Genomic DNA, 13,715 nt, shown 5'->3' with positions numbered 1-13,715 from the left:
GGTAGACTACTACAACCGCATCCGACGCGAGCTGGACGCCCGAATGCACCGCCTATAGATGAGGGTCGGGGAGAGTATGTTCGAACCATGCAGAAACTCTTTCGACGCGCTGATCCCAGCGCCACCGAGTCCATTAAGGAGGCACATGTTTCGCGAAGGCGTCACCCTCGCTACACGCCATCATTTGCTTCCCTTGAGGAACGTGCAGACGTCGCCCGGCAAATCACGGAGACACTCCTTTGGCAGCAACATTACGCTCCGCCACTACCTGCGGACATTGCTCTCGAGCCAGCCTGTGCCTGGAGGAAAAAAAATACCGGGACGGTATCGTCGTACTGTCCCCAACCAGGAACATCCATGGCTGGTCCGGTTAGAGAACTTGGTTCTCTTGGCCCCATTAGCAGAAACTCTCCGCAGTGGCAGGGGCCCTGCATGACCAGGGATGCCCGCGACGACTTTCACCGCCACCACTCTCGGTGTTCAATCCTCTGAACAGCGGAAGCCCCTCTCGGGCCACTTACAGGACGCAGGCAACGAAAGAGTGCGGAGAAGATGCATACCGGGTTTGCTCATGCCACAGTTGTGGTCAGCAGGGATACTACCGGCATGGGTGTCCTTTGGATCTTGACCCCCTTGGCTCCGCGTGTTTCCACCCGAGGAAATGGCTACCGCCCGCGGCAGTAACGAGCTCCCCAACACCGAAGAAGACCGAAATTGCCGAGGGTTAGCAAATTGACGTTCTTTCTGTTTGGCCCATAAAGCGCATTAGCTCTGCTAGCTCTTCTCCTGTAATGTAAATGAAGGTACATGTTTCAGACACGGAGATATCCGCGCTTCGAGATACTGGTGACAGCGTCTTTCTCATTGAAAATGACATTTTCCACTTGTTCCAGGCACGTAACGTGCAACTCACACAACGTAATAGGAGCTTGAGAGCTGCTAACGGCGCATTAATAACAGCATGAGCTGCGGTGCACCTGAGGCCCTCTCTAATGAAGAAGACATACCGAGATTATTTATTTATTGCCCAGGGTTGGCAGCACCCATGCTACTGGTCCGGGACTATATCGCCCTTGAAAACATCGTGTTTAACTTGGCGAACCGCAGCTTGCGAGTTATTTGCGCCGGTTATTTGTGTTGGTTGGTTCCGGCTACTCTTTCTGTGCACAGCGCTCATGACCAGGTCACGTTCTTCTTAAACTCCGCTTTGCCGCTTCAGATACTGAAAACTGTCGAGAAATGCACTTTTGACCTTCAGCACAAACAACAGTTCGTGCGCATGCTTGAATAGTTCGCAGCCATGTTCACGGAAAAGCGCGGCTGCACTCCTGCGTTGCCGCATCGATAGGGGAAACACACAACCTTGGAAATGCAGTCCAAGGCCCCTGAGCGTGCACAAGCGGCCGTTCGTCGATGTTGCCCTGCAGGATATGATTGACACCAATCTGGTGAGACCGTCCAAGAGCCCTTGGGCTTCTACTATCGTTCTAGTGCCTAAAATAGATGTCACAGCTCGCTTATGAGTAGACTATCGACGCTTATACGATGCCACAGTTCGGGATGTTTATCTATTTCCCTCAATTGAGTCATCTCTATCAAGTCTGGGTACTGCAAGGGTGTTCACTACACTCGATTGCTCTCGAGGATTTCTGCAAATCGAAATGTAACCCGTTCACGTCCCCAAAAGAGCATTCACTTGCTATAAAGGTCTCTGAATTTGTCCGCGTGCTATTTGGCGTGAAGAACTCGCCTAGTTCTTTCCAAGTCCTAATGGATATCGTTCTCCTTGAAGTGTGGTACAATTTCGCAATGGCATATATGAATGATGCTGTCTTCTTCCCGCACAATTTTGAGGAACACTTAGAACACGCTGCTATCGTTCTTCAGAAAATGCAGAGAGAGCGCGGCTGAACGTGAACCCGACAAAGGTTCAGTTAGGGCGCTCAAGAGTAGACTTGCTCGGTTTTATTGTGAACGACGGTCAGCTTCGTCCTACTAACGCGAGGCTTCACGCCATTGCAGAATACCTTTGCCCGGACGACGTCAAGAGCTTGCAGCGTTTTCTGGGTATGATTGCGTCCTACCGTTCTTTCATGCCGCGCGGCGAAGAGCACACGGTTCCGGTTAATCAACTAGTGTGCAAAACGCGTTAAATAGAGTTGGGGTGAGTCTCAGCGCAATACATTTAGAACACTGACCAGTCGAATTGCTGAGGTCATAGCTATAAAACTCCCCGGCTTAAACAAGCTGTTTGTGCTACAAACGGATGCTAGTGACGTCGACCTATTGCGGCACGAATTGGAGGGTGAGTTGCAGCCAGTTGCGTTCGCAAGTCGCACTATAACACCAGCAGAAAGACAATTACACTGCCATTGAGCGCGAATTTCTTGCCATGAACTTGGACGGTACCTCTTTCAGTGTCCAAATAGATCATATGGCGCTTACTTGGTTCCAGCGTTTCAGAATCCAGCAGGCTGCCTTGCTCGCTGGATATTAAAATTGCAGAAACATCATTTTACCATCGAACATCGCACTGGTGCACAAAACAAAGTTGCTGACGCACTCTCCCGTACCCCTTTGCACGAGCCTTGTTCCACCCAGGAGCCACCTTCTATAGTTGCTGCTGTTAACAGAGAACCACGATCGGATACTTTGGTCAGGAGGAAGACTTTCCTCAAGGTGCAACGCAGACAGCCTCTGCCGGCGTGTCCACAAACAGCGAGGTGTAGGTGGCTCTAGTACGCAAGCGTCTACCATTTGTGGTTCTATTCTTATGTACTCGGTGCCGATAGCCTTCTTCTTCGCTACATTCCACAAGGTGACGAGGATGACGGTAACTCCCATTTTCGCGTAGTGATTCCGGAAAGCCTCAGAACAGCCTTCCTTAGTTACTTCACCAACTCTGCCACGGCTGGTCAGAGTTCTCGCAGCAAGATTTATTATAAGTCATGCCGGACAGCTACATGGCCAGGTATGCGGCAGGACGTTTTACATTATGCACAAGGCTATTCAATTTGTCAAGCAGTGAAACCACATGGTGGTCTGCCACCGGACTTGATGCTGCCATTTCTTAGTCAAAGGCCCTGGCATATCGTCGCGTGTGACGTAATTGGCCCTTTCCACCGTATTCCTTGGGGCAACCTCCACTTAATGGTGGTTACTGACCATGTTACGAAGTGGCTTGAATTATACCCATTCCCCACACTGACTTCACGGAGCATTTAGCGCTGTCTCCTCGATATCTTCTCGCGTGTTGGTTTCCTACCATAACTGACAACCGACAACACCACTTACTTCATGAATCTCACATTCGTGGAGACATGCTCTGCCTTCGGCATCAAACACGCAAGAACAACGCCATGCCATCCACAGGCTAACCTAACCGAACGCATCAACGCAAACTGAACAGAACGCTAATCTAAAGATCTCCGAGGCGCGATCGGAGATCTTTTTTCCATACGCTTTCTGTTCAGTTGCTGCCACGTCAGAAAGTGGCAGTATGCAAAATTTCTGAGAACGGGGTGGAAAGAGCAGCCAATCGGCAACCGGTGAACTCACCGGAAGCTAACTTCCCTCGTTTTCCGTCTGCTTGCAGACAGTATACTACAAAACGAAATGTTTCTCGTCTTCCAATTAATGGAATCTTTACCTAAAAATGTATTTCTTTCTTCTCAAGCTTCAACACGTTTTCAAATAGTAATATGTGTGACTACTACAACTCAGAACTATTAGTTTCTCTGCGTCGTCCCTAGGTGGTGTCGCGCACAGCGAGGGAAAAAAAGAAAAAGAAAACAACGGAAACAGTGGCGAACATTTGAAGAGGCAACAACAACATTCCAGTGGCACACTGGTACCCGATGACGGAGTCGAGATCGCAGCACAACCAACGGATTATTTGTTTCGAGAAACGAAAGCGACGCCGCAATTCGCTTTCTGCCACTTCTTCAAACGCGTTTCGCACCCCCACTGCTTTCGTTCCTCATCAAGCAACGCCAATACAAAAGCCGAAGTTCACATCGCAAGCGCCATTTTCTCGAATTATACTATGGATTGGATCTGAACGTGCCATTCCGTGGCCGAAGCCTCCATTTGAATCTGATCCAATTCACCAGACGCGCCATGCGAAGCCGGTCTCATAACGAGCGTATGATCGCTCCAAAAATGCCAACTCTCGTCGTGTTCGGCGCCTATAAGACGACGTGTTCGGTTGTAGGATGATTGACAGCGGCATGTCGTCGTCATTTTGACGTCACCAAAAACGTGCCGCGCTCCGCGGCGGGCGACATCCGCGCGTAGTAGGCCAATCGCGCGCGCCGGTAACCGAAGAAACGCGCCGAACAGCGTCTCCGATCGCACCCCTGAGGTCAATGCTTATGGCACATAACACCGATCATACCGAATGGGATACGAATCTGCCGGAAATGGCGTTTCCGAGTCGTACCACGGTCAAAAGATCCACTAGTTTTGCATCTGCACATTTTAACTTTTGGCAGAAAATTTTCATGTTTCCTAACAGATATCTTGGTACCGTCACATTCTGTCTGTTCCGATAATCGCCATTTCGTGAATGCACGACGTAAGAGGTTTACAACCACTAACAATGCTGCTCGTGAGCAATTGCATAATGCTCGGTTCGAGCAAACACACCAACGTAACTCACACCGCCTCACGTTCAGTACTAACCAGATCTACTATTACGTCGACCGGATCGTTTGAGCGACACGGCTAAAGGTCTTTCGGCGTCTTTAGCACCTCGATGAGGTTGTCTATTTGCTTTTTCACGGAAGCTTGGTAATTTATCTTACCGCTTGAAGGATACTACAACTGGCACCTTAGTTGGACTAGTACATGTATTGGAGCTCAAACGCTATATTATTCGCTCTTATCTTAAGCTTCATGTTATTCTCGTGAACCCCTTTGCTGGCCCATTGAACACTGAATCTGCAAGGTTCCGAGCTCTACTTTTGAAGTCACCGATAGCGTTTTCATGGCAGCAATTTCACGCAATGCGCTGCGCATATTCCAAATGTCCCGCCTAGTAATTCTAGTAATCCTAGTAATATTCCTAGTAATCCCATCCTTGTCGCTTTTCATTGCCAGGTGGCCGTCGCACCGTCGAAACCTGGGAGGCTCGTGATCACGCAAATAGCTCCATTGCTTGGGTCTCGCGGCTGCCTTGGGAGCTGCAGCCGCGGCTACTCGTCGGGGACTCGTCAAACATGGTTCCCGAGCCATTCCGGAGCCTTCTCCTCCAAAACACGCATCCATCCGAGCAGACCCCATCCTACACACCAGAGGAAGCCCGCATACTCTGCCTCTTAGGCTGCGTTCCGGAAATATTCGGATGGGCTCATCGAGCGGGATCTCTCCATCAGGCCAGGATCGCCGACGCCGGGCTTTGCAATCCTACCCGTCAGCCGCCTGTTCGAGGAATCGTGGAGGCCGCTGTTACTCTCCTCCGGTCTTTGCGACCACTCTTTCACTGAGAGAGGCCTTTGCTGCTCACCAGGAGCACCTTCGGGGTTCGGAAGCACTTGCTCTACCTGAGCGACAAGCGCGCATGGCGCATCTCCTCGACCTCGACATGGATCTGTGATCCACAGGGGAGGGGCAGTGCGGGAAAGCCGGCCGCCATGGCTGCGCCGGTGTACCGCCATCATCCTCATCTGGACCTGGCTCATACGCCCGCACCACGAGCAGCCAGCCTGTGGCCGGAGCGTGAGGAACGGTAGTTGGTTTGGTTCCAGTTGGTTTGGGGCTTCGGGCAGTAAAGATTGCCTTTTACATGGATGTTGGAGCCTGTGTCATCTCTGAGTGCCTCAACTGGCCCCTGACTCTGAAGTCAGATCCCTGAGCCCACAATGTATATATTGCTACACACGGGTGGTATTTGATTGGTTCAACGAAGCGAGTGGGTGCCATCACTCGAGAAAAGTGGAGGAAGAACGAACTGGGCTCGCGCTGTGAATCTAACCGGTCACCGCTGCAACCACTGTTGTAAATATATCGTGTAAATAGTTGCTCGTCTTACTGACTCATCCTTCGCGTAACATTGTGGTGGAGGTGGAACATTCCTCTTCCTCACCACAGAGCTCCGAAGCGGCCGCACTGTCGTCTTCTCACTCATGGCTCCCGATGGAACCACCCCATCGCCACCTACACCTGCGGCGCCAACCGCAACGTTTGTTACCGTTCCATGTCTCCGTGATCCTGGCACATGCTCCTCCCAAAATGACGTTGACGTCGGCGACTGGCTCAGCATGTATTGGAGAGTTAGCCAAATCCACTACTGGGACCCTACCATCATGCTTGCCAATGTGATCTTTTATCTGGACAGTGCACCGCGTGTCTGGTTGCGCACCCACGAGATCGAGCTCTCCAGCTGGGAAATTTTCAAAGAGCGGCTTCGCGACGTATTTGGCAACCCATCAGGTTGCCAACAGGCTGCGCGACAAGAGCTTGCCACCCTGGTCCAGTCGTCGACTGAATCGTATGTCCCTACATAGAGGAAGTGCTCGCGGTTTACCGGAAAATCGACGTGCATATGACATGACCGAGGTTGAGAAGGTGCGCCATATCCTAAAGGGCATCGCGGACGACGCCTTCAATTCGCTCGTCTATAACGACGTTTCTACCGTTGACGCCATCGTCAAACAATGGCGCCTCTTAGAGGTAGCCAAAAGCCGCAGCGTCGTCCCACAGCTTTCCCGGCTCCCAAACACCCCTGCCACGTCATCTTGCTCCGTTATTACCGCCACACGACCGTTTCAAGAGAACGTCACACGTATAGTTTGCCGTGAGATTGAAGCGGCGAGTCCGGACCCCCGTCATCTACGACCACCTGACGGTACCTTTGACCAAGCAACCCCCGCTATTTACGCTGTTGAAGCCCTTGTGCGGCAAGAAATTGCAAACCTTGGCATCCCTACTGTCTGCTCTGTCTCCCGACCTGATTCCGCCCCGATTCCCATTTCCACAACCTGTAATGACCAGTATTTCGCTCCCAGACTCCGCAATCCTGCTGAATGTCGAACCTCAGACGACAAGCAGAACGGCTACCGCTGCTACCGCATTTGTTATGTATCCCGCCACTGCCGCACCACCTATATGCCGCCGTACTGGAACTCATTCCCTTCTCCTCGCCCATACGCCGACGCTCGCCGTTATTCAACTCGCCATCTGTAGCTTACTTCTGCTGCCCCTGACACCGCTCCCCCGTGCGTTCGCCATCGCCTCAACGCCGTCGCTCCCTTCACCCCAGCCTCGCCGCTTTCCTCGCCAAACCGTCGGACGGAAAACTAGGCCATGCAGCTATTGGAGGTTGCGCTGCATCACGTTCGTCATGTCCAAATTCTCCGTTGACGCTCCTCACTAACACGAACCTAACTGAAATAGACGTAGATGGTGTTCCGTTGACGGCATTAAATGATACTGGAGCCTAAGTGCCCATAATGAGCGCTAACCCATGTCGTCGCCTCGAAAAAGTTCTTACGCCTGCCATCACTCGAGCCGTACCGCGTCGCCAATGGCACCACTGCTGCCGTGAGGGGTATGTGCACTGCTCGCATAGGAATCGCTGGCCGCCAAGTTCCATTCCTGTTCACCGTGTGGACCAGTTGCCCTAACGACCATTAGGTCATTAGGGCACTTTCTGGCGACGCATTCTGCCCTCATCGAATGTTCCACCGGAGCAGCCTTTTCTTTCCGACGTTTGCCCCGAACAACCGAACACCCTCTGGACTACAGCGTTTGTTCGCTTACCTCCAAAACTTTAACCTTCGTCGAATAGGCCTCAACGGCAACCGTGCCTGATGGCGACTATTTCGTCGCACCTATTGGGGGTGTCCTCCTGGCGCGCAACATCTCTGTGCCACACTCCGTCGTAACCCTTGCCGCTAATCGGATGTGTCTCCCCGTTATAAATTACGGCTTGGCGAAGCAAGTGTTGCCTGAAGGCATAGCGGTGGCCACGCTCCGGTCAGTGACAGACGACCACGTCACTTTTTTGCGGCCGACGCGTCTCCAGATCCTCTTGATTACCCGCAGGATGCCTTGAGCCTCGACGGCCCATTACGTCCCATCGTTGCTCCGGACCTCGCACCGGACCAAGCAGCCGCCCTATACCGCCTTTTGCTTTCCTACCGCGACATATTTGACACTGACAATCGACCACTTGATCAGACGTTCCTTGTTAAGCATCGAATAAACACTGGTGATGCTGTTCCCATTCACCACCGACCCATATCGCGTGTGCACGGCAGAGCGGCAAGTTATTCAGCAGGAAGCAAGTAAGATGCTCGCCAGAGGCATTGTTGAGCCCTCGTAGAATCCTTGGGCGTCGCCGGTCGTGCTCGTCAAAAAGAAAGATGGCACGTGGTATTTCTGCGCTGATTACTGCCACCTAAACCGAATTACTAAAAAGGACGTTTACCCTTTACCACGAATCGACGACGCTCCTGATTCTCTTCACGGTGCCAAATACCTATTGTCCATCTACATTTGATTTCGTTATTGGAAGATTTCCGTCGATGAGCACCGCTTTCATCACTCCAGATGGCCTCTACCAATTCAAGATTATGCCGGTCGGTTTATGCAACGCCCCCCCCCCCCCCTACGTTCGAACGGATGATCGACTCTCTGTTTCAAGGTTTCATATGGTCAACGAGCCCTTGTTACCTCGACGACGTCCTTGTGTTCTCTCCTACATTTGAGATGCCCCTTGAGCGCGTCGCAGCTATCCTTGACGTCTTCCGCAAGACTGGGGTCCAATTAAACTCATCGAAGTGCCACTTCTGGCACCGACAGTTTACAGCGCTTGGCCATCTCGTCGACGCTTCCGGAGTACAACCCAACACGGAGAAGTTTCGAGCAGTGAAGGCTTTTCCTGTACCTCAGTCTGTCAAAGACGTCCGGAGTTTTTTGGGGCTCTGTTCAGTTTCCGATGGTTCGTGAAAATTTCGCAGCAATCGCTCGACCACTCACTGAACTTCTGAAAAAAGACGTACCTTTTACGTGAGGTTCCCCTCAGGCTGCCGCATTTTCACGCCTTATCACGATTCTCACCAAACCACCGGCCTTGGCCCACTTTGACCCATCCGCACCTACAGAGGTCCGAACCGATTCCAGTGGTAATAGTATCGGCGCTGTCTTATCGCAAGGCCAACACGGACACGACCACGTTATAGCATACGCTAGCCGGCTCCTGACAACTGCAGAGCGCAACTATTCGATCATTTAGCGCAAATGTCTTGCTCTCATCTGGGCTGTTTCAAAGTTCCGCCCATATTTATATGGGAAGCCCTTCTCAGTAATCATACTGATACTGTCTCAATCAGTCTGATACTGACATCGACGCCTGTGATCTCTGTATTTTTCCTCTGCTCCATGACACCTACGAGCTGCGCCGTGCCCCGTCCTTGCGTATTATCATTGACTGCCTGGAATCGTCACTTGCCGACAGTTCACTCCGCTTATTCACACTTCAAGATGTCGTACTCTACCACCACAACGTTCACCCCGACAGCACTGCATTTCTTCTTATGATCCCTAAACACCTTTGCTCGGCTGTTCATCGCGAACTCCACGACTTCCCCGCTGCCGGTCATATGGGCGCGTCACCTACCTACGACCGGATCCGCCGACGCTTCTTTTGGCCAGGGCTTGCTCGTTCGAAGATACATAGCTGCGTGTGAGGAAAGCGAGCGACGAAAGACACCATCGACGCTCCCTTCTGGGTACCTTCAACCACTCGACATTCCCGCGGAACCATTCTTTCAGGTCGGTTTGGACTTACTTGTCCTTTTTCCTCTTTACACGTCTGCGAACAGGTCTGGGAACACTGTTTCCACGGATTGCGCCACCGCTACGCCATCACCCGAGCTCTTTCTGCAAGCGGCGCCACAGGTATCACCGATTTTCTTCTACACGACGGGATTTTATTACATGGAGCTCCGAGACAACTTCTCACAGACCGTGGCCAGACATTCGTATCAAAAGTTATCGCGGACAACCTGCATTCCTGTGCCACGAGGCACACGCTATACACGTCATGTCATCCGCAAACAAATGGCCTCCCGGAGTGTCTGAATCGCAGTCTCACAGACATGCTCACGAAATATGTCTCTTCATACTACACTGACCGGGACCTCGCTCTACCGTTTGTCACATTTCCTTATAATTCCTCGCGCCACGACACAGCCGGTTATTCCCCATTTTTCCTTCCGTTCGGCCGAGAACCAGCACTGCCCCTCGACACAACCCTCCCGGTTCACGCGGCACCTACCAGTGAGTATGCACTTCACACCATCGCCCGCTGTGCCCACGCCATTGAAATTGCCCGTGACCACCTTCTGAAATCCCAAGAGAGTCAAAGGCGTTTGTACGACCGGCGACACCGAGACGTGCACTTCCCGTCTGGTTCTTTCGAGCTTCTATGGTCTCCGTCCCGTCAGGTTGGCCTGTCAGAAAAACTGCTCTCTCGTTACACAGGCTTTTATCGAGTGCTTCGTGCCGTGACTCCAGCATGATGCGCTCTACTCCAGCATGCTGTGCTCTATTTCACAGGTGAAGGGCAGGTGCAATGCCTTTTCTGAGAGGAGCTTGTATGTAATTCTTCGGTTGTCACCGAATATATATATATATATATATATATATATATATATATATATATATATATATATATATTCGGTGAAAGCCGAAGAATAACATACAAGCTCCTCTCAGAAAAGGCATTGCACCTGCCCTTCACCTGTGAAATAGAGCACAGCATGCTGGGGTTCGCTTACAGCATATTGACTTTGCTCTGCTAATGTATTAGCTAGGCTAATTGGAAAATATATCTAGTTGTTTGGAGCTAAAATGTAAGCGATGGCTCAGCATGAATATGAAGATCACGCATAAATATAGTAATAGATGTTCAGGATTCATCCGGAAACCACTGATACAGACTGACATGTAGGAGAAAAAAAAACAATTGTTTTAAACACGTCAAACCACTTGACGTCAGGCAAATAAGCGAGCCTAATTGGCTGGCTCATCTATGCAAGTGGCGTTCAAGTTGTACAGGGTAAATATAACTTTGTAATTCTTAGGTTGTCGCCGACTATAGAGCTTTATATGTATCGGGCCACCTGTTACGCGTGATTTACAGCAGCCGTTGCATGTCTCGCCCCGCCACCGTCACCACACCGGCATGCGTCAGGAGACAGTGTTTCATCACATGTATTTGAACAGAAAGGTTTCATGGAGAACTTTAAGAGCCTCAACCAACGTCGCAGCACCTCGTTTTTGAGGGAAAAACATAAAATGGCAAGGAAGCGCTCCCGTATAACACACATCAGTGCCGTGACGGTTACGAATAACGACTGCGTGCATTAGGCATTAGAAGCAATAGCGTCTGCTGGTTCTTTCGCCCGTTTTCGTGATGTTTGTTGGTCGGTCTTTTGCCACCCATACCAAAAATGTTGACGAAACGGCCACGTGGTCTCGCGCATCTAGATTGCGTACCGCGTGCTTTGCCGCATGCCGACTTTGATAGGTCTATGAAACGCTCGTGCTGTCATGCAAGATCTTCCGGACGTCCGAAGATTACACAAAGGCGGTCTGTACCACTACTATACATGCGCTACACAACTATGGGATGCAATAACAAGCGCTACATAGTTATCCTCACTGATACTATTGTACACATTCCAGTGCATCAGTCTTTATTAAAGCGCATAGGTTTCTTGAAGAATTGAATTCTGGGGTTGTACGTGTCAAAATCATGATTTCATTATGGAGCACTCCGTGCATGGTGAGGAATTCCGGACAGTTTTGACCACCAGGGGATCTTTAACGTGCCCCCAATGCACGGCACACAGCCGTTGATGTATTGCGCCCCCATCAAAATGCAGCCGCCGCAGCCGAGATGTGATCCCGCTGGCCTTGCGCTTATCAGCGCAACACCATAACCCCTAAGGCACCGTGGTGGGTGGCTTCTAGAAGCGTTCGGCTATTTGCTTACATTGATCATCACTGTCGATGAGTGATGCCGGTTTTTTTTTTTCAGGATAACGTGTAAACATGGTTCACTTACAGTAATGCTGAAAAATAACTTTGTTAGCGCTATCTTCAAGAGCGCCGTATGCTTGAAACATTAGCTACGCTAAGTGTTGTCGCAAACCTTTTTATGAATGAGTGAAGTTACTCGGAATTGATTCCGAAAGCAATTATAAAGCACACGTAGCACTCGTAATGTATTACGAGCTAGCCCTAGCCATCTACATTTACAAATTTGCGATGGATGAAACACAATGAAGTAGCTTCCTGAACGACAGTAATTAGAAGCACCGATTGTGTGTTCACGAAATTCGTTGTTGCTGATGGGGTGTATATTGCAGTAGCGCTATATAGCAATGCTGAAAAATAATTTTGTTAGCGCTATCTTTAAAAGCGCTATATGCTTGAAACATTAGCTACGCTAAGTGTTGTCGTAAACCTTTTTATGAATGAGTAAAGTTACTCGGAAGTGATTCCGAAAGCAATTATAAAGCACACGTAGCACTCATAATGCATTACGAGCTAGCCCTAGCCCAAGATCTATATCTACAAGTTTGCGATGGATGAAACACAATGACGTAGCTTCCTGAACGACAGTAATTAGATGCAACGATTGTGTATTCACAAAATTCGTTGTTGCTGAAGGGTTGTATATTGCACTAGCGCTATATAGCAATGCTGAAAAATAATTTTGTTAGCGCTATCTTCAAAAGCGCTCTATGCTTGAAACATTAGCTACGCTAAGTGTTGTGGCAAACCTTTTTGTGAATGAGTAAAGTTACTCGGAATTGATTCCGAAAGCAATTATAAAGCACACGTAGCACTCATAATGTATTAAGAGCTAGCCCTAGTTCAAGATCTATATTTACAAGTTTGCGATGGATGAAACACAATGAAGTCGCTTCCTGAACGACAGTAATTAGATGCAACGATTGTGTATTCACGAAATTCATTGTTGCTGAAGGGTTGTATATTGCACTAGCGCTATATAGCAATGCTGAAAAATAATTTTGTTAGCGCTATCTTCAAAAGCGCTCTATGCTTGAAACATTAGCTACGCTAAGTGTTGTGGCAAACCTTTTTGTTAATAAGTAAAGTTACTCGGAATTGATTCCGAAAGCAATTATAAAGCACACGTAGCACTCATAATGTATTAAGAGCTAGCCCTAGTTCAAGGTCTATATTTACAAGTTTGCGATGGATGAAACACAATGAAGTAGCTTCCTGAACGACAGTAATTAGATGCAACGATTGTGTATTCACGAAATTCGTTGTTGCTGAAGGGTTGTATATTGCACTAGCGCTATATAGCAATGCTGAAAAATAATTTTGTTAGCGCTATCTTCAAAAGCGCTCTATGCTTGAAACATTAGCTACGCTAAGTGTTGTGGCAAACCTTTTTGTGAATGAGTAAAGTTACTCGGAATTGATTCCGAAAGCAATTATAAAGCACACGTAGCACTCATAATGTATGAAGAGCTAGCCCTAGTTCAAGATCTATATTTACAAGTTTGCGATGGGTGAAACACAATGAAGTAGCTTCCTGAACGACAGCAATTAGATGCAACGATTGTGTATTCACGAAATTCGTTGTTGCTGAACGGTTGTATATTGCACTAGCGCTATATACCGTGTGTGCCAACTAACGTTAGTAAAGCTGTTCAAGGAAAAAAGAT

The 13,715-nt window shown here is 49.5% G+C and overlaps 1 protein-coding gene across 1 annotated transcript in view; it reads right to left on the bottom strand.

Annotated features, from left to right (window-relative positions):
* Nucleotides 1-13,715, bottom strand: part of LOC142577948 (uncharacterized) — a 32,292-nt gene that overhangs the window by 18,203 nt on the left and 374 nt on the right. The gene's annotated exons all lie outside the window — the stretch shown is intronic.

The sequence above is a fragment of the Dermacentor variabilis genome, chromosome 4 (genome assembly GCF_050947875.1).
Source record: "Dermacentor variabilis isolate Ectoservices chromosome 4, ASM5094787v1, whole genome shotgun sequence".
NCBI classification, from domain to species: Eukaryota; Metazoa; Arthropoda; class Arachnida; order Ixodida; family Ixodidae; genus Dermacentor; species Dermacentor variabilis.
The sequence above is the reverse complement of the archived record's forward strand: the minus strand, read 5'-3'. Positions and strand labels throughout refer to the sequence as shown.